This window comes from Bos grunniens, chromosome 7, assembly GCF_055505025.1.
Source record: "Bos grunniens cultivar Pamir isolate PY7600 chromosome 7, Bosgru_T2T1.0, whole genome shotgun sequence".
Lineage (NCBI taxonomy): Eukaryota > Metazoa > Chordata > Mammalia > Artiodactyla > Bovidae > Bos > Bos grunniens.
Genome location: NC_141171.1, coordinates 90,677,455 through 90,699,752, shown reverse-complemented (window position 1 = coordinate 90,699,752; position 22,298 = coordinate 90,677,455). Strand labels below are relative to the sequence as shown.

The window sequence follows — 22,298 nt, the reverse complement described above, 5'->3', positions numbered from 1 at the left end:
TTGTTCTTTGGTGCTTTTTTTGATTCCAAAGAATTTGAGAAAGCTTACACAAATGTGTACAGCAGGAGAAAAATACATAGCACCCTGTTAAATAAAATTAAAATTTGAAAATGTAGCCAAAGGAGCCCTCTTAAAATCTAGAATATTCGAACTGATATTCCCCGTGTGTTTGTCCGACCTAGGCCTAAAAGAACACATGTATCTATCTGTCTACCAATTAACCTTCATTTTTGTCTCTGTATTTCTATATCTATGTCAATATATAAATTAGGCAGGCAAGTGACTGCTGGGGTACAGGCTGGACAATTAGTCCATATCATTTGATATTGGCCAGTAAATTGCTGATATAGTCAGGTACTCAAAGTTCTTCCCAAAGGTGAGTCCATTGCTCTACTAAAACCTGGAGAATTTTAGGGGAAAACTGACACTTTCCTTCCAAAATAAACTTTGAAGTTGTTCAAAACTAAAAGTCTTTGAAGAAATGTTGAAATCGTGGGAAAGACTGTAGGTATTTTAAAATAATCTTCTGAAGGGTTCACAGAAACTTAGATATGTGGGAAATCTACAGCTCGGTTTCAGAGAAGCAGATTATACAATGAAGTTCAGAACAGATTAGCTGAGATTTAGCCTATAAGATTAGTTTTCAGGAAAGTAGAACAAATCCACTTCTCAGTATAAATAAGAAAGTGAAGATCCTTGCCACGCTCTAATGTAATAAAAACATTATGAGAAACAGAGAAAAGCTGTTTTAAATATTCACTGATGGTTGGGTTGACCACATGTCCTATTTTAAAGCCCAGGACATTCCAGGTTTATATGTGGTGTCCTGCTGTGACTGTTAGTAGCAGTCCCTCTTGATCTTAAGTGTCATCCTTTATTTAATATTTATTTTTATTTATTTACTTTTAAAATCTATTTGGCTGTGCCAGGCCTTCCCTGTGGCCTGTGAACTCAGTTCTCTGACCAGGGATCGAACCCAGGCCCCCTGCATTGGGAGCACGGAGTCTTAGCCACTGGACCACAGGGAAGTCCCTGAAGTGTCTTGCTTCAAATGATAAATTTTACATTCACTCCATAAAAGTAAATGTTTTATATTACTTATATTATTATACATTTTATATGTTTACTTATTTGCCTGATTAGCAGAGTTCAGATTGAAGTATCTCCATGGGCTGGAAACAAACCAGTTTACCTTTCAAAATGGGTGTTGCTTCTAGGAGTTGTGGGAGCTTCCCAACCTTGTTTAAATATAATGATATTTCTGTGTGGATCTGGAAATTGCAGAGACCCAGTAGGAATTCACATTTTGTTCTTTCATTGATAAAACACTTCTAAATGACCTCTGGGAAGGGCTAGGATTGCTGGCAGAAGTGTAGGGCTGCTGGGAACAGAAAGCTAAGTAGCAGGAAGGATTAAGGGGAGTGCAATAATCTCATACCAATGCCCTTCACAGATCCTTGAGACATCAGTATATTGAAAGGTCACAAGCTCACTGTGAAGATTAATTAAACCCTTGGTTAATTCTCTAAATCCAGTTTCCCAGTTTTCCATAAAAAGTCTTTCCGAGTCCTTGTCACCCGAGGACCTCTCCCATTCATGAGCTATCTAGAAAATCAGTAGAGACTTCTGCAAGGCTACAGGGAGAGGCCTCACACCCAGCCAGTGGAGTCCAATATTTCAGTGGAATACTGCTGACTTGCATATATGCAGGAACTACCCATAGCTCTTTACACAAATGTCTTCAGAGAGAGTTCTAGTTTGTGCCACCAAGTCCTGTCTGTGTTTCATGAACCTGCATCAGAAAACTATTAACGTGGACCATAAAGGTAGGATTTGTTTAAAATCAAAGTCTCAAGCTATTTTGAGGGAATAGCATCCTTGCTTTAATCTCAAGCTTCATACACTTCAACGAATAAAATGTGTAAGTGATTACATGAGATGACATGTGAGAATACTCCTTGTAAAGAGGTTACACAAGTGGAAGACGTTATGGCTCAGATATCACAGGTCTGAGGCTCCCCAGTGCCTTGGGATGCTTGGCCCCCAGCGTTGAGAGCTAAACTGCAGCCACACCCGGGGAGGTGATGTTTAGCCTCCTGCTCTCTGAGTAAGTGGGTGGGAGGTGGGGCAGATTTTGCTGCAGGCTCTTGTCTTCACTTCGACCTCCTCGGCAAGCTTGTTTCATCAGTTAGGTGAGTGAGCAGACCACTTCTGAGGACAGGGATGGGGGAGGGCATGAGTAAATCCTTGCTCTGTTGACCTGGCTTCACCTCAACTTGGCTTGTATTTGTTTTCTCTTATGTGAGTTCAACATTTATGCTTCTAAAATTGAACTCTTGCTCCTGAAGCCCAGAGAAGCAAGTGACAGAGAAAAGAAAGAAGAAAAAAAAAAAACAAAAAAACACCCATGCCCACTACTCCCCACCCCCGCAAAAAAAAAAGAAAAGGCAGAAAAATTAAGGTGGAACAGAAAGAAAGCTAGAAGAGGCTGGGAAGAAGGCTGAGGTGGAAATCATTCTTGATTAAAGATTTCAATTATTCTGGGTTTGTTTCCTCTTCTGTAACACAGGAATAATCAAGCAATGGGCTTTTAGAAAAGTTGGGAGGATTCAGCAAGATTAAGTATAGGAAGCCCATGAAGTAGTGTCCAGAACATTCCTAGCAATCAATAATTATTATATTAAATGGTTATAAGAAGGGAATTGGAACATAAGGAATAATTTTTAAAAATCGCCTATGTACCAATCTATCTTTAGCTAAAAATAGCTCCCTAAAAAAAAGCAAATCATAATCCCTACTCTTGCTGAAATGTGTGGTAGAGAAGATGTGCCTTCTGGCCACAATTCCTGGTGCCCAGAACCCAAATATAAAGTGAGTATGTACAGATTTTCTTCCTCTGGATCCCAGTTATGAACCTATGGTTCTTGTGTGTGTGGCCATAGGTCTTTTACCACCCTTGGTTTACGTTTCAATAAAAATGACATGATTCATCGAATAACTCAGGGCCTTTTGCAATGGAAATAATTAGAAAGTAGCCAGAGATGCCTCATGGGTTACATCTGATCTCACTGAAGAGTCACGCCCTGAGTCCCAAGGGCTTTGGGGTGCCAAGCCTGAACAGCTGCCACCTGGGTTCTGGATTCAGCTGGTTTGATTTTGGATGGTGTAAGAGGCCACAGAAAAAAGATAGATCATAAAAGGCCTTAACAAATCCTTTTCAATTATAGGTGTGGTGTTTTCAAAATAACTCTGCTTTCAGTGAGCTCAGCTCCACCCAGAGGAGGGAGGTCTGTAGCCAGTCAAAGAGAAATGACTTTGTAAAAGCTCTGCATATAGAAACACGGAAGAAGGAAGCTGATGCCTCTATCTTTACCCTCAGGTGCAGTCTTCATATGAAGCAGGCAATTATATGTTGAGCCAGCAAACCCCAAGAAATGTATCCTAGGCATACTAGGTCCTCCCTTAGGATGGATCTCTGAGGGGGTCCTCTCTGGTCTCTTGAATCCTGTTCCTACTCCAGTGGAGGGAAATGCTGTGTATTTAGTTATAATCTTAGTTACAATCTAGCAACAGAAGCAGATGCAAGTGGTATCCCAGGCATCCTCTTAATTAAAGAAAGAGTTACCAAATGGGAATATGTTTTTCATATGTCTAAATAGCTAAAGACACACCATGTGGCAGGAAGTGGTGAAATACCTATTCTCTTGCCCTGTACTGTCTCTTGAACCTCCTTCGTTACTACATGCATACCCTTGTATAGGTCGTTTGGGAGGGACCTGCTATCAAGTCAGAGGATCATTATGGAAGGGAATAAATCATGGAAAATTGGAGCTGAAAAAGACTTCCAAAATTACTACCGGGTTGAGTGGTTCTCATTGCCACCTGTGTATTAGAATCATCAGAGGAATTATACAAAACTGCCAATACCAAGCCCTTCTCCAAGAGACTCTGATTTAATTGTTCTGGGTTAGAGTCTGAGCTCAATAATGAATTTAAAAGGAAAGGATAAATATATTACCAAGTGTATAAGTAATCAATACATTTGATTAAATAGCATACATAGAAACTAAACAACTTTTCTAGAAAGTTGAAACAGAAGCAAGTATTTTGAGCTATGATTTTGGTTTACTCCTTTTGGTCTTCTGAGAACTCAATTTATAATGGGCGTGGGGGGAGGGTTGCTCCTCGCCACCACCAATTCTCTGGGGATGTGAGCAGTGTCCTACAAATCAACTCAATTTTGACATTTTATCTACCCAGAGATAGTACCAAATTCCACACAGTCAGTCCCACAAGACTGTGTCCCACCCGACCCAACCCTAGGCTCCATTCAGACACTACAGCAACGCCAGGCTGTCGCCTATGGTTCAGACCAGCTGGCTACCCACTGGAGGTTCCAGTGATCCCCTCTTTCCTTGGGTAAAAAAACTTGATAGAGTGGCTCACAGAATGCAGAGAAACATTTTACTTACTGGATCACAGGTTTACTGTTAAAGGATATAACACAGGAACAGCCAAATGGGGAGACTCCCAGTGCTGGCCTGGGAGAGGGAGCAGAGCTCTGCACTCTCTCCCTGACTACTCCCTGTGTCCAGCAACCGGGAGCTCTGCGAATCTTCTCCTTTTGGGTTTTTTAAGGAAGCTTAATTACAAGGCAAGATTGACTAAGTCATTGGCCATTAGCGAATGACTCAACCTATAGGCTCCCTCCCTTCCCTGTCTTAGGTAGGGGAGGGGGATGGGCAGGGGGCTCGTCACCCAATTAACTTAACAGAAACCACCTTTGTTACTCTCGCCACTAAAGGAACTCTATGCCAGAAACGGGAGGAAGACCCAAAACATATTTCTTATTGTAAATCATAATACCTCCTCCACCTCACTTTGGTGAATTGTACAATGCAATCAATCAAAAAATAAAAATTGAGTACTGGCTCAAACAAAGGCAATGGCACCCCACCTCAGTACTCTTGCCTGGGAAATCCCAGGGGCAGAGGAGCCTGATAGGCTGCTGTCCATGGGGTTGTGAAGAGTCGGACACGACTGAGCAACTTCACTCTTACTCTTCACTTTCATGTATTGGAGAAGGAAATGGCAACCCACTCCAGTGTTCTTGCCTGGAGAATCCCAGGGACGGGGGAGCCTGGTGGGCTGCCGTCTATGGGGTCGCACAGAGTTGGACACGACTGAAGCGACTTCGCAGCAGCAGCAGCAGCACTGGCTCAAAGGTTAACTCAGAAGATGTCACTGAAAAATCAATGGCAGCTTTAAAAACACGTTCACAAGCTCTATGATAGTCCTTCTGAAACAGGAGGGAAGCGGGTAGGGCACGACTTTTAAAAGAATGACATAGTCACTGGACACAACATAAGCGGATTAGAACCAAATGGGTCCAAGATGGCAGACGAGTTGACTTCCACTTGACCCTCATTGTAGCACATCTATGTTAACTGCTCAGTTGTGTCTGACTCTTTGTGACCCCATGAGTTGTAACTGGCCATGGAACTCTCCAGGCAAGAAAACTGGAGTGGGTAGCGTTCCTTCCTCCAGGAAATTTTCCTGGCAGGTATTGAACCTTGGTCTCCTGCGTTGCAGACAGATTCTTTACCGTCTGAGCCAGATGGGCACCATTGTAACACATCAGTAAGCTAAATGACACATCCACAAGCTCCATGACAGTTCCAGGGCCAACATAAAGGTGAAAAAGGAGGCAGTGGCCCAACTCCTGGAAGGAAATCACTTCCCCTTCCCCCAAATAGCTGGAATCCTCCCACTCACTAGCTTATGATACTACCAATCCCTATAAGAACTGACACCACCATACCCTGGGGCTTCTTTCCTTCTGCGCTGGCCCACACTCAGTCTGTGGAGTGTGTTTCTCTCTAAATAAATCCACTTCTTACCTACCACTTTCTCACTGAATTCTTTCTATGATGAGACTTCATGAACCTGAACCTCATTAGGTCCTGAGACCAGGTGTAATCTCAGTTAAAAGGCTGCGTTGGGTTCATAGCCTGATCTGAGTTACAGGGTTTCATTTCCTTTGTGAGGTGGAGCCTAATTTCCCTCTCCTTGAGGATGGATTTAATAAATTGCTTCTAACCAAAAGTATAAAGCAGAAGTTGTGGTGTGTGACTTTGGAGATGAAAGTCATAAAAAGGCCCCGTGGTGCTCTCTCCCTCTCGTGAGAGCACATCTTTCACTGTAGGGAGAACAGTTGAAATGGGTCAGGACACTCGGCACCCCTGAGAAGCCCACATGTTGATGAACTGAGGCCTCTGCCCGCAGTCATCTGAGGAAGCCATTTTGGAAGTGGAGCCTCTAATGGTGGTCAGCCTATCAGCTGACTCCTCATGAAGGTGCAGCCCTGGCTGACAGCTTGACTGAAACCCCTTGAGATCTCTTGAGCCAGAAGCTCCTAGCTAAGCTGTTCCCGGATTGCTGACAGAAATTGTGTGAGATAATAAATACGTTTTGTTTCAAGATGCTAAGTTTTTTTGTGTGTGTAATTTGTCATGCTTCAGTTGATAAAATAACTGAAGGGGCTTCAAATACAGATTCAGGAAACTTAACCTGAATCTGCCAGAAATGCAGGAGATGTGGGTTTGATCCCTGGGTTGGGAAGATTCCAGTGTTCTTTCCTGGGAAATCCCATGGACAGAAGAGCCTGGTGGGCTACAGTCCATGGGGTCGAGCGAGTCCATGGCTGAGCGAGTTTCACTTTCAAGCTTACTTTTCCAGGCTTTAACACTTACAGTGTTCTTGCTGTTGTTTATTACCGTATATCGTGTTTTCCTTGAACTGTACCAGCAGTGGACTTTAAATCCCCATTTGTATGAAATGACCCAGCCCCTACCAAAGCTGACTGAATCAGAGGTCCAACCTTGATTCAAACTAGAATAACCTGAGATTCATTTGTAAGAATTAAGAATTGGGACCGGATTGAAGTATTCTCTTAAATGGAGGATAGGTTGGTACATGATGTCAGCCACATTTTCTTCCATATCTACCTGCCAAGCACAGAAATCTCACCTAAAGGGAGGGAGAGAAGTAGAGAAGACAGCTTCATACCATGACCTGTAATTTTGTAATAAATTGTCAATTTCCTCATATCATGGAAGCTGGTTACACGTGGATCTTTCTGCAACCAAAAGGACCTGTCACACTATTCATGTCACAATTTTATAATTTAGATAAACATTAAAAATGATGCAAACTTTGTCTATTGCTATTATAATAAGGTTTTCATAGCAAAGCATCTATTCTCTTGCACTTTAAATGATTTTCTTTTTCCTAAATTGAATAACTTCCCAGAGAAATGGCACAAGTGAAAGAATTTATAAACAACATCTGTCTAGCTCATGTTATTGGTTATTTGTGTAAAAATTTGTCTTATTACTCACACAAGATTATTTTTTTACCCTTTAGAAAAGAATAATCTATGATTTCCTGTAAGTAAAAGAGCCAGGGAAATTTTTTTATTTTGATCTAAGTTGTTTCTTCACTTTTAATTATAGCTACTATTATCTCATTCAGTCAAGAAAAGCCTGACTTTGTAAAGATTTAGAATAATTTAGATTAAAAAAAAGTTTCAACAGCAACAATTTGTTGTTGTTTAGTTGCTAAATTGTGTCTCTCTCTGTGAATCCAGGGACTGCAGCTTACCAGGCTTCCTTGCCCTTCACTATCTCCTGGAGTTTGCTCAAACTCATGTTCATTGAGTAGGTGATGCCATCCAACCATCTTATCCTCTTTCACCCTCTTCTCCTACTGCCCTCAATCTTTCCCAGCATCAGGGTCTTTTCCAATGAGTCAGCTGTTCACATCAGGTGGCCAAATTATTGGAGCTTCAGCTTCAGCATCAGTCCTACCAATGACTATTCCAGGTTGATTTCCTTTAGGATTGACTGGGTTGATGCCCTTGCTGTCCAAGGGACTCTCAAGAGTCTTCTCCAGCACCAACAGAAAGTCAATTTAAATCAGAAGAATTGTTATACTCCCGTAAGTCACTGAAGACATACAGATGAAGAAATTAATAAGATAAACCTGAACAAAGTTTGAAAAACTGTAACATGCTCTAGAAAGAAAATGTAACATTATTATAATTAAGTCAAATAGGAACTTTTAAATTTTACTGTATATGATTAATTTGACGGCTACAGGCAAAAGGCTAAGAAATCTCACAGTATTGCCCTCTATTTATTTTCCTGGCAGTGTTTGGATGGTTTTGAATTCCAGAATTGCTGTGAGGTCTTTTCATTATTATTTTTTTTTTCTTTTGTTTCCGGCGAAGAAAAATATCTGGTTTTGTAGTGACGTCTGCTGTAAGAGATTGTTTTTCAGAATATTTCGACTCATCTTTGGGTCACTGACCTCAGGTCTGAAAACTGCAAGATATTTCCTCATGCAGCTTGTTCTTTGGAGCACTTGTCTTTCATAACTCTAGTTTCTACCCCCAGGCATTCTATTCTGGCACTAAGGATTTACCTTTTCATCTCAGGGGATTTTGAAAGCGTGTAAACTTGTATCACAGTATCAAGCATTATTGTGTGCGTCTTTTATGAAAACCTCCAAGTTCTTATTTCAGCTCCTTTCTTTTCTAGAATTTTCATCATAGCCATTTTTATTGCTTCTTACTCTTATTAATAGTTTCCTATGGTGGCTGGTGATTCTATTGACTTATTTCTCCTTTATTTTTTCATTGCTTGCAAACATTGAAGGGATCAACACAACTGAGGCAAGGATATCAGCTTTGAAAATGTTTGCTTCTTCCCTGGAACTTGAAATACAGTGGGAAGGGTTGGCAGGGAGTAACTTACTGGAACTGTGCAAAGAAAAGCTCTGGGTGAGTCAAAATTATACTGCCGGAGAGTGAAGACAGAGAGGGCAACATGGTGGCTGGGATGGTAAGAGGAGGGTGTACATAAAACACATGCCTGAAATAAGGGTTGGTCACCTAAGATGTTCAGTTCAGTTCAGTCGCTCAGTCGTGTCCAATTCTTTGCGACCCCATGAACCGCAGCATGCCAGGTCTCCTTGTCCATCACCAACTCCTGGAGTTTCCCCAAACCCATGTCCATCGAGTCGGTGATGCCATCCAACCATCTCATCCTCTGTCGTCCCCTTCTCCTCCTGCCCCCAATCTTTCCCAGCATCAGGGTCTTTTCAAATGAGTCAGCTCTTCGCATCCAGTGGCCAAAGTATTGGAGTTTCAGCTTCAACATCAGTCCTTCCAATGAACACCCAGGACCAATCTGTACATGGAAAAAATGGAGAGGCTCTCTGTGTGGTACAGGCTCTTGGTACTTACCTACATGTGCTCCTTCACAGTGCTCCAGTTCAAGTATTTCCTGGCCCCTCTTGTATCAGTCATGTGACTGAGCTCTGGCCAATGAACTTCTAGTGCTGACCATGGTATATTTCAAGTAGATTTCCACTCTCTTTTTTCCCAGGCCACTCTGCTAAAAATGAAGGATTCCAAGGGTCTGAAATATGCAACCACAGGAGAGAAGGAACTGGAACTCCTGAGTCATTGTTTGGAGGGGAGGTATATTAGATTTTGCAAAACAAGAAATAAAGTACGTCACTGGAAGTTGCTATTTGTTTTTTACAGCAGCTAGCATCAGTTATCCCGACTAACATAGTATCTCTTTGGTTATGATATTGTCTTTGATATTGGTACAGTAAGAGAATAAAAGAAGGAATAAAGAAGCAGGAAAAATATTACCCAGAGAGAGAAGACTCAGAGTATTCTCTGCAGAGAGTACGGAGAGACTCCTCTGAGAGAATACCCAACTCAAGGAGGTGGGTGGGATGAAGGGCAGAAAACAGATGGCATTTGGGCATGGAGGGCCTCTAGAGATAGAAAACATTCTGTGGATGTATTGATCTAACTTCAGAACTGAGCAGGACACCTCTCAATGGACCTTAATTTGTGTCAAAGTAGACTGATATATTTTTAATAACTGTAATTAAAGGAATATCTATTTCATACAACTGTAAATGAAGCACAATACATTAAGTGTGTTTAAAAATACAAGACAGGAAAAAAAATCAAAGTGCTATAAAGTTCTTAAATACAAAAATTTTTCAAAAATGCTGAGGTTTGCTACATGAATTTCAAAATAGGAGAGGCCAGAAGCTCTGAGCTTGCTGGGTGGAAGGTGCTGGAGGATGAGAACTGTATGTAGAGAATGTTTGGATTGTGTGCAATTAAATATGAAGCATGCTGAGCCTGGGAGCCCAGAGAATGTGGCTGGAGAGGACCAGCTTTTCCTTTTGCTTTTTAGTAAATACAGTGACTTAAAAGTCAGTTTCTATGCAACAAAAGAAATATTTAGTGATCAGATTTGGAACAGTTATTTGAAGTTTCCAAACGTCTGAAGTGTAAAAAATTAGAACTAACATTTCCTTTGAAATATAGCAGTTTTTTTTTTTTCTTTTTCTGAAACAGAGAAGAAATCCAAACATCTGAAATAACACCCCAAATGTTCACTCTTTGGTGATTAACTACCAAATATATGTCATTACCTTTAAAGTATGCTGACATTGTGGCACCCACTGATTGTGATAAAAGCACTCCTTTGTTCTGTCACAGACCTCTCCTGCAGCTTGGGGCTTTCCTTTTCTTTTCCCCCTTCTTTTCCACACCAGAATTCGAGATTTCCTTAGCCTGAGTGGGCAGTCTAAGAGTTTCTTTTTGTTGTTGTTGTCCTTTTTTAAAAACTTTAAAATTTTGTTTTGGAGTATAACCAATTAACAAATAATGTTGTGATAGTTTGAGGTGAACAGAGAAGGGACTCAGCCATGCATACACTTGTATTCATTCTCCCCAAACTCCCCTCCCATCCAGGCTGCCACATAACATTGAGCAGAGTTCCTGTGCTATATAGTGGGATCTTGTTGGTTATTCGCTTTGAATAAAGCAGTCTGTACATGTCCATCCCAAACTCCCTAACTATCCCTTCCTTCCTGAGTCTCTTTCTGTTTTGTTAGTAAGTTCATTTGTATCATTTCAAGATTCCACATATAAGGGATGTCATATGATATTTCTCTTTCTCTGTCTGACTTAGGAAGTCTGAGAGTTTCTGATTAGAGATCCCCAAGGCTCTAGTGCCCATGGCTCCAGTGGTCTGCGGCTCATGGAGGTCTCTGTGAGTCAATTACTGTGATCATCTAATAACATCTATGGTGGTTTAGTCGCTAAGTCGTGTCCAACCCTTTGCAACCCCATAGACTGTAGCCTGCCAGGCTTCTCTATCCATGGGATTTTCCAGGCAAGAATAGAGAATGGAATACCATTTCCTTCTCCAGGGGATCTTCTTGACCCAGGAATTGAACCCAGGTCTTCTGCATTGCAAGCAGATTCTTTACCAACTGAGCTATGAGAGAAGAATCTATGAGGCAGATTATAAAAGCATGTCATTTCCCCCAAGGAACAGGGTGTTTGGGGCCCTTAAACTCTAAAAATCTCACCACCCAGAGGTAGCGGTGGGTGTGGAAGAGAGAAGGAGGTACAGCACGGGAGAGTTTTAGGGCAGTGAAAATACTGTGTATGATTTAATAGTGATGTATTACATCATTACCTATTTATCCAAACCCAGAGAATTACAACATCAAGAGTGAACCCTAAGGTAAATTCTGGATATTGGATGATTATGATGTGTCAGTGTAGGTTCATCAGTCTTAACAAATGTACCATTTTGGGGGATGTTGATAATGGTGGAGGCGATGCAAGCGTCAGGGCAGATGGTATATGGGAAATCTCTGTTCTTGCCTCTCAATTTTACTGTGAACCTAAAACTGCTCTTAAAGTTGTCTTTAAAAAGATCTCACTAGCTATAATTGTTTCACTAGAAATTGAGCAAAAAAAAAAAATTAAAAAAATGTGGCATCTTTTTAAACACCACCTGTGCTAAATTCAGGGCTGAAATAATTTCCAAAAAGCTATATATTTTTTTTTTGATTTCAAAGATGTTCTTTGTAGAAAACTTGAAAAATTCACAAAAACCAAAGAATATCTCTGAATACTATTAACTTGTTATATACATATATGTGTGCATTTATGTGTCTGTGAAGAGGTGTGTAAAAATATACTACTATTGTAAATGTAATATGTCAATGTATATGTTATATATTTACATACATATAATATATAAATATAATTTCATATTTATATATTTTCCTATTGAGGAATTTTATTGTATATAACTTTGTCAGCTATACACTTTAGAACAGTTTTCTTAAAAACATTAATGAATGTTTTTAAGACACTCTAAAAATAATCTCTTAAGTGACTTCACAAGAGTTTTCTTGCAATACTTATGTCATTCTCCCCAAAATTTGTACCATAGAAGGGCATGTATACTGTGTAAATTTCTTTTATTTTTTATTTATTAAAAAAATTTTATTATTATTATTTTTTACTTTACAATATTGTATTGGTTTTCCCATACATCAACATGCTTCTGCCACGGGTGTACATGTGTTCCCCATCCTGAACCCTCCTGTAAATTTCTAATCTTACCACTGTTAACACTTTTCTTTAAAACAAATGATAGTCCCTGCTATGAAACGAAGTTTTAGAGTTATTAGGGAAGACTGTGAACTACAAGTCACCAACATCACCAAAAGGAAGCTTATAAACCTTTCTTTACGTGGACTTCTTCACATGCTGTGAGCATACGTACTGCCATGGTGGTCACTGCAGAGGCCGGATTTTTGAAAGTTGACCTATTGGGAAATGAATAGTTTGTGCCATTGTCTATGATTCTTTTACAGTCCTTGAAGGGTCAGTTATTGCCTGAGGGGAGTCAGGGGTCTCTGTTTTTCCCGTAATGAAAGTGATAAACGATAAACCATTTTAGTGGCTTCTTATTTCACTGGAAACCTTGGCAGTGTCAAAATCTATTTATAAAGAATGCTCACATAAGTCACTTGTAAGTATGTGATGACACGCTGAGCTTAATTTTTACTTTGCCTTGAAGCAGGCAGAGTGTGAGCAATTCCCCACGATGCTTCTCATGACAGCTTAGTCCTAAAAGAGAAAGCAACTGTTGTGGATTCCAAGAGCCATATAGGGCCTTGGTTTCTACAGATTGTACCACATGACAACTGGAATTGAGCTGATGAAATGTATGAAATTTATTATATGTCTGACGGGCATTTTTCCAGTCACAGGTCTTGGTCTTCAGAAACTTTGCTCCAGAGAAGGTGTGGACGCAGAGAGCAGTACAAATCACTGAAGTTAAAAGGCTTGTCATCTTTAGAGAGTTTCTAGTTTGTGGTCTCAGTTATTTATTGTGATCTAAATCCTGCAAAGACTGGTTGTCCTCCAAGGAGAGCAAATATCAAATAGTTTAAATGCCTGAAAGTGAAGGAATCTTTTCATTCCAAATGGACAACCTTGTATTGAATAGTATTTGAGCAAAATACAAAATCCTCTGAATTTTGCCTGTAAACCTCTATTGGTTGGATGAGATAGGAGTATATAATCTCAGGTATGGAACCATGAAAGCAAGAAAAGTATGCAGTTGTTATGTTTTAATAGAGAATATAAACTACTCTCTGTTGAAATAAAGCAGCATCTGAGTTTACTTACATGGATCACGGCATGCTAAATTCAGTATTTTCAGAAAATGTTCAGTTCAGTTCAGTTCAGTCACTCAGTCGTGTCTGACTCTTTGCCACCCCATGAATCGCAGCACACCGGGCCTCCCTGTCTATCACCAACTCCCAGAGTTCACTCAGACTCACGTCCATCGAGTTGGTGATGCCATCCAGCCATCTCATCCTCTGTAGTCCCCTTCTCCTCCTGCCCCCAATCCCTCCCAGCATCAGGGTCTTTTCCAATGAGTCAACTCTTCACATGAGGTGGCCAAAGTACTAGAGTTTTAGCTTTAGCATCATTCCTTCCAAAGAAATCCCAGGGCTGATCTCCTTCAGAATGGACTGGTTGGATCTCCTTGCAGTCCTAAGGACTCTCAAGAGTCTTCTCCAACACCACAGTTCAAAAGCATCAATTCTTTGGCGCTCAGCTTTCTTCATAGTCCAACTCTCACATCCATACATGACCACTGGAAAAACCATAGCCTTGACCAGATGGACCTTTGTTGGCAAAGTAATGTCTCTGCTTTTGAATATGCTATCTAGGTTGGTCATAACTTTCCTTCCAAGGAGTAAGCATCTTTTAATTTCATGGCTGCAGTCACCATCTGCAGTGATTTTGTTGGGTGTTTGCAAAGAAAACTTTTCAGAATAATCATTTAGTGAATAATTCTGTTTCTTAGTAAGACCACCTTTAAGTAAAATAGGCAAACATTAGTTTAGAGTTGTACCATTTTCCAACTTTTTAGTAAATCTTTTGTGCTCCAAGTTTGTCCAGTATTTTACAATGCTTGAATTTGTATTGCAAAAGAAATAAAATCTATCTCACCTTTAAAGCATGTTCAGTTCTTGATTTATTTCTAATAACTGCATCCACTTGTGACACGTGAAAAAACACAGTCCTCCACCTGACTGAGTTTCATTCCTTTTGTTGTTTGGTCTTAAAGTTTTCATCCATTCCTTTTACGGTTTGCTTCATTATGAAATTCCAGTATATTGTTATATACATTTTTCTTTAGTTGTATAGAATTGGTTGTATTAGACATCAAATTGCCAACATCCGCTGGATCATGGAAAAAGCAAGAGAGTTCCAGAAAAACATCTATTTCTGCTTTATTGACTATGCCAAAGCCTTTGACTGTGTGGATCACAATAAACTGTGGAAAATTCTGAAAGAGATGGGAATACCAGACCACCTGACCTGCCTCTTGAGAAATTTGTATGCAGGTCAGGAAGCAATAGTTAGAACTGGACATGGAACAACAGACTGGTTCCAAATAGGAAAAGGAGTACGTCAAGGCTGTATATTGTCACTCTGTTTATTTAACTTATATGCAGAGTACATCATGAGAAACATTGGACTGGAAGAAACACAAGCTGGAATCAAGATTGTGGGAGAAATATCAATAACCTCAGATATGCAGATGACACTACCCTTATGGCAGAAAGTGAAGAGGAACTAAAAAGCGTCTTGATGAAAGTGAAAGTGGAGAGTGAAAAAGTTGGCTTAAAGCTCAACATTCAGAAAACGAAGATCATGGCATCCGGTCCCATCACTTCATGGGAAATAGATGGGGAAACAGTGGAAACAGTGTCAGACTTTATTTTTCTGGGCTCCAAAATCACTGCAGATGGTGACTGCAGCCATGAAATTAAAAGACGCTTACTCCTTGGAAGGAAAGTTATGACCAACCTAGATGGCATATTGAAAAGCAGAGACATTACTTTGCCAACAAAGGTCCGTCTAGTCAAGGCTATGGTTTTTCCTGTGGTCAAGTATGGATTTGAGAGTTGGACTGTGAAGAAGGCTGAGTGCCAAAGAATTGATGCTTTTGAACTGTGGTGTTGGAGAAGACTCTTGAGAGTCCCTTGGACTGCAAGGAGATCCAACCAGTCCATTCTGAAAGAGATCAGCCCTGGGATTTCTTTGGAAGGAATGATGCTAAAGCTGAAGCTCCAGTACTTTGGCCATCTCATGCGAAGAGTTGACTCATTGGAAAAGACTCTGATGCTGGGAGGGATTGGGGGCAAGAGGAGAAGGGGACGACAGAGGATGAGATGGCTGGATGGCATCACTGACTTGATGGATGTGAGTCTGAGTGAACTCCGGGAGTTGGTGATGGACAGGGAGGCCTGGCGTGCTGCGATTCATGGGGTCGCAAAGAGTTGGACATGACTGAGTGACTGATCTGATCTGATTTGTATAAGTTCCTTTCATATCCAGGGAAGTAATTTTCTTAAAGGATTTCCTAGTCCTTGACAAGCAGAGAGTCTTCTAGTGTGAATGTCATAAGGGAACTGATCATTGTGTAAATAAAGTATTCTTAAACTTTAAACTATTAAACTCTTAAACTATTCTTAAACCATTAGCAATTTTTTATATTTGGTAACTCAACCCTTAACAACTACATCTTACTAAGTTTTTTACGTTTTGTACATATATGTGTGCGTGTGTGAGAGAGAGAAAGGAGAAGCCAAAGATGAAGAAGAGGAAGGAGGAGAAAGGGAGGGGAGGGCAGTGTCACAAAACCTCCTCCTTTGCTGAGGAGAGAGCCAAAAGGTTCATCCCATCTTCCCTCTTATCTATACCTGTGTTTGTAGTTATTGGTGTTTAGTTGCTCAGTTTTGTCTGGCTCTTCTGATCCCATGGACTGCAGCCCACCAGGCTCCTCTGTCCATGGGATTTTCTAGGCAAGGTTACAGGGGTGGGTTGCCATTTCCTTCTCCAGGGCATCTTTCAACCCAGGGATCAAACCCACATGTCTGCATTTCAAGCAGATTCTTTACCACTGAGCCACCAGGAAAGCCCCTGTCTACATCTTATACCAAAATAATTCACCCACAAACAGAGAGGAAAAAAAAAAAACAAACAACTTTCCTGTCTTTGCCAAAACCACAAATTGCAAGGAGAACACTTGCAGTTGAGTGTCTTTCTACCTTATCTACGTTGAAACCACGCTTACTTGGTTGATGATAATACCAGAAGGGAGAAAATATCAACTGCTTCCCGTTTCCCTGAAGACAGTAGCGGAGCAGGTATTTGTTAAATAGAAGTTTTTAAAAATCCAGTGTTGATTATATAACCTGTGTTTCAACACTCATTGGGGAGGAGATAGATGGGAATTGTGTGAGGAAAAAAAATTATCTGGTATTTCCAGCTACAAAGCGGAAGTGACGTGAGTGAGAAGAATATGCTGACCATGTGGGTCTGTTACTTGTTGGGGATCAGCATTCAGAAACCTTTCTGGCTCTGAACATCCCCAACCGCAGGAGGCCCAAATGCAGGTGCTGGCCTGGGGGCGGTGGAGGTGAGAGATTCTCACTGTGGACTGCGGAGCTCCAACCTCAATCTGTTCTCTGTGGACAGAGGACTTGCCGTGAAGTGAGGGTTACTACGACTGAATATTCTAACAGGGCTTCTAATTCAGCGGCTATTCCAATCTCAGGGTCAACATCTCTGTGTTAGGCAGCAACTGCAACAGTTTAGAGCTGCTATCAGCCTTAAACAAACCCTGATGATAAGATAAAAACACCAAGAGAAACCTACTGTTTACTGCTCCGTCCTCCCTGTCTGGCCCTGTCTAGTCTCTGATCCATGCCTTGTCACCTGAGCCCTTTAGACCACCTCCAGCAGCTGAATTATTATCATCTGGGGACTGAGGCCCTAGGAGAACTGACTGAACATCACACATCTCCACTTTTTGCCTGTTTCTCTTGTAATGAATGAGCAGGTAGATGCGCTTCATCTTAATACAAGCCAAACTTTGATCAGAATCCTTATTTCTATTTTGCTTTTTTAAATTGAAGTATAGTTGATTTACAATGTTGTGCCAACCTCTGCTGTGCAGCAAAGTGACTCAGTTATATACATTTACACATTCTTTTTTATATTATTTTCCACTGAATATAGTTCCCTGCGCTATACATTGGGACTTAATCCTTCAGAATCCTTATTTATAATCAAACTTTCTCACAGTGTGAAAAATGTGATATACTTTATGTACCTTATTTTAATATAAATTTTTAGAGATTCTTTCTCATATAAAATAAGCATGCCTGTATGAGGAAAAGGGGAAATGGTCAATAGGAAGACAAAGGGTAAAGATCCAAAACCTTCCCTACTATGTGAGCAGTCTTACATGGTAAGACAGAAAGGGAGATTTTGTAGAATTAAACAAATGTGTTTTCTCTCTTTCAAAATGGTTTAGGGAGATGGGAGGGAGTTTCAAACAGGAGGGAATATATGTATACCTATGGCTGATTCATGTTGAGGTTTGACTGAAAGCAGCAAAATTCTGTAAAGCAATTATCCTTCAATAAAAAATAAACTAATTTAAGAAATAGTTTTATACTGTTCTAGTTGATAGAGTTTTAAAATACTTGGACTGATCTGTTCCTCTTTCTGTTCATCCTTCCAATCTGGCAATCCTGCTGTATATTCTATAGCATCTACACAGGCAAACTGTGATTTTTGAGCAATTTATCAATTATTTTTGGCTGACTCTAAAATGTTTATTTAAAAAATTTGTTGCTTTTTCAAACATATTTTTGGTCCTTTGCCAGAAAGAAAGTCTCTTCTCCACAGTTCAGTCTTTATCTTGGAGAATAACAGGAAACAATGACTTTTGATCCATAATCTTTTGGGTTGTCTTGAGAAATCACAAAACGGTTGGATATGGGAGGTCTTGACTCTTGTCCGTAATTAGTTCCTAACAGCACGGAGTAGAGACATCACTCAGGTATGAAGATGATAGTGTGTTCGGAGCTTGAACACTAACAATTAATCTAATAGACAATGACTTCTTAGCTTCAGAGTACAATTAGTCTTATTCCCTTGGCTCACTAAGATTAGAAATTATACGTTATCTAGGTTTGAGTGTTACAATGAAGACTGTTATTTCAAATATATTTAGTATCGGCATAATGAATCAGCCATGAAATGACACATACATACTTCTTTGACTTCCTACTGTGGAACCAGATAAGCATGAGAAAGACTGCAGATTATAACCCTTTGGTTACAAAATATTCATGCATATGCAATTTCCCACACAAAGCCCTTATGACGAGCAGGTCATGGAATAATAATGAGATGTGAGGAGTAAATATCACCTCTTGTTGTCTATTTACCTTTGGCTTGGCCTCCTTCTTGCCCAGTAATCCTTAAAAAAAACACAACTATCTAGTTTGAAACTTATATAGACTACTGCCAAAATGAAAATAACAAGTTTTTCACAGGTCTTCGGTGGTTTTCAAGACTCCATAGATGACTAGGAAGCAGAATGAATTACATATATATAATTCAACGAATTATAGCTTTGGAAATGAAAGCTGCTGCTAATGTGGAGATGATACGGCATCTGGTTTGTGCAATAATTGCCATTGATTTGGATTCTTAAAGGCAAAACATCTGTAACTAAAATCATAAAAGATCAACAAAGATTATGCTCTAATTAGCTATCCTAGTAGGATAGAGATATTTTTTTGGGGGGTGGACAAATACTTATTGGTCATCAATTTTGTTCCAGACATTGTGCTAGGTGCTCAGGAAACCAAAACAAAAGACATAGTTCTTACTCTTCAGGAGCTTATGGTCACATGTGGGTTTCTTTTTGGGGGTTCTGCAGATGTCATTAGGGGCTCTGTGAGAGGTGAACTAGGAGTTCCAGAAGAGACTGGAAAACATTAAGAAAATTGTTTGAACTTCCTTCTCCATGCAATGCTAACATTTGTAGTGGAGAACAGGGACCAAACAATCTTGTTAACAATTTAAAATATTGTTTTATTTTATTGGGGTAAGGACACTGAACATGTGTTCTACCCTTCTGACAAAATTTTAAATGTATATGACAGTGTTGTTGCCTGTAAATACAATACTGAAGAGTAGATCTCTAGAACTTACTCATCTTGTTAACTGAAGCTTTATGTCCACGGACGAGAAACTCCCCACTTCTCCCTGCCTTCAGCCCCAGGCAACCACCATTCCACATTTTGATTCTATGAATATGACTATTTTAGATACCTTATAAGTGGAATCATGCAGAATTTGTTTTTCTGTCACTGGATTATTTTCACCTATCAAGAAAGTGAAAAGGCAACCAGTGGAATGGGAGAAAATATCTATAAACCACAAATCTGGTAAGAAATTAATCTTTATATGAAACTTCTATAACTCAACAGGAAAATAACTAATTACCTAATTTAAAAATGGGCCAAGGACTTAAAAATACATTTCTCTAAAGAAGATACACAAACGGCCAACAGGTATATGCAAAACGCTCAATGTCACTAGTCGTCAGGAAAATGCAAATCAAGACCACAATGAAATATTACCTGTAAGGATGGCTAACATGAAAAACACAAAAAACAACAATGCTGGTGACTGTTGGTGGGAATGCAGAGTAGCACAGCTGCTGTGGAAAAAAGTATGGAGGCTCCTCAAAAAACTTAAAAATAATCCAGCAATCTCACTGCTGGGTATTTATGAAAAAGGACTGAAATCAGTGTCTTGAAGATACCACCCTCTCATGTTCATTGCAGCATTATCCATAATAGCCAAGACATGGAAACAACCCAAATGTCCATCAAGAGATGAACAGATAAAGAACATGTGGTGTACACAAACAATGACATACCATTCAGCCTTAAAAGAAGAAGGAAATTCTGCAATACATGACCACATGGATGAACCCTTAGGATACAGATGATCGTTTAAAAGAAGAAACCACTCATTTACTACATACTACCAGTGTGCTTTGTTCGTAGTGATGCTTCCTAAGGCCCACTTGACTTCACATTCCAGGATGTCTGGCTCTAGGTGAGTGATCACACCATCGTGAATATCTTGGTCGTGAAGATCTTATTTTGTACAGTTCTTCTGTGTATTCTTGTCACCTCTTCTTAATATCTTCTGCTTCTGTTAGGTCCATACCATTTCTGTCCTTTATCGAGTCCATCTTTGCATGAAATGTTCCCTTGGTATCTCTCATTTTCTTGAAGAGATCTCTAGTCTTTCCCATTCTGTTGTTTTCCTCTATTTCTTTGCATTGATCACTGAGGAAGGCTTTCTTATCTCTTCTTGCTATTCTTTGGAATTCTGCATTCAGATGCTTATATCTTTCCTTTTCTCCTTTGCTTTTCACTTCTCTTCTTTTCACAGCTATTTGTAAGGCTATGGTTTTTCCAGTGGTCACGTATGGATGTGAGAATTGGACTGTGAAGAAAGCTGAGCGACGAAGAATTGATGCTTTTGAACTGTGGTGTTGGAAAAGACTCTTGAGAGTCCCTTGGACTGCAAGGAAATCCAACCAGTCCATTCTGAAGGAGATCAGTCCTGGGTGTTCTTTGGAGGGAATGATGCTAAAGCTGAAGCTCCAGTACTTTGGCCACCTCATGCGAAGAGTTGACTCACTGGAAAAGACTCTGATGCTGGGAGGGATTGGGGGCAGGAAGAAAAGGGGACGACAGAGGATGAGATGGCTGGATGGCATCACCGACTCGATGGACGTGAGTTTGAGTGAACTCTGGGAGTTGGTGATGGACAGGGAGGCCTGGCGTGCTGCGATTCATGGGGTCGCAAAGAGTCGGACACGACTGAGCGACTGAACTGAACTGAACTGAACCAGTGTGCTATTAGATAGGATAGAACTTTAGGGAAACGTAAAGTCCCTGGTGGTTCTTGAGTACCTTTCTACTTTGTTTTTGTGTTCTAACCTCATGCATGTTTTTTATTACATGATTACTACTTCCCTCCTGTAACGTGGCAAAAGTTTTCAAAATGACTTTGCTGAGTGAACAGACTATGGGTATATACTCTGGGGCAGGATGATCAACATTGTCACATGCTTCATGAATCAGCTTTTAAAAGTATCTCTTTATCGTGTATTGTAAAGTGTAATAAAAACTGTTATTATCAAGATTTTCCTTGCTTTTTTCTCAGTTCAGTTCAGTTGCTCAGTTGTGTTCGACTCTTTGCAACCCCATGGCCTGTAGCACACCAGGCCTCCCTGTCCATCACCAACACCCAGAGTTTACCCAAACTCATGTCTATCGACTTGGTGATGCCATCCAGCCATCTCATCCTCTGTCGTCCCCTTCTCCCACCTTCAATCTCTCCCAGCATCAGGGTCTTTTCCAATGAGTCAGTTCTTCAAATCAGGTGGCCAAAGTATTGGAGTTTCAGCTTCAGCATCAGTCCTTCCAATGAATATTCAGGACTGATTTCCTTTAGGATGGACTGGTTGGATCGCCAAGAGACTTTCAAGAGTCTTTTCCAACACTCCGGTTCAAAAGCAGCAATTCTTCATGCTCAGAAGCTTTGACTTCTCAGAACTCTTTTACTCTTTTTTTCAATCTCTCTTTCACTTCCTTCCTTTCTCTGTTTTTCTTTCTTGTGAGTATGTATACACCCTTACCTTTGAAATTATTGTTTTTGTCACTAAGTCGTGTCTCTTTTGTGACCTCATGGACTGTAGCCCACTAGGCTCCTCTGTCCATGGGATTTCCCAGGCAAGAATACTGGAGTGGATTGCCATTTCCTTCTCCAGGGGATCTTCTTGACCCAGGGATTAGAACCACTTCTCCTGCATTTCAGGCAGATTCTTTACCACTGAGTCACCAGGGAAGACTTACCTTTGAAATAAATATAATCAAATAAGGTAATGTTGAAATTATTTGCATTGTCTTTCCCCTTCATT

The 22,298-nt window shown here is 40.3% G+C and overlaps 1 protein-coding gene and 1 long non-coding RNA gene across 32 annotated transcripts in view; one reads left to right on the top strand and one right to left on the bottom strand.

Moving 5' to 3' along the window:
* LOC147369959 (uncharacterized) overlaps positions 1 to 4,679 on the bottom strand; it is a 650,726-nt gene extending 646,047 nt beyond the window's left edge. For 30 of the 31 annotated variants that reach the window (XR_015168204.1, XR_015168210.1, XR_015168215.1 and 27 more), the window contains exon 1: positions 4,473 to 4,679. The gene's annotated coding sequence lies outside the window, so the exon portion shown is untranslated. Of the gene's footprint in view, positions 1 to 2,072; positions 2,212 to 4,472 lie in introns of those variants that run through there. The other variant, XR_015168227.1, reaches the window with a different exon arrangement.
* LOC147369958 (uncharacterized) overlaps positions 1 to 22,298 on the top strand; it is a 111,575-nt gene that overhangs the window by 73,996 nt on the left and 15,281 nt on the right. The window lies entirely within an intron of this gene.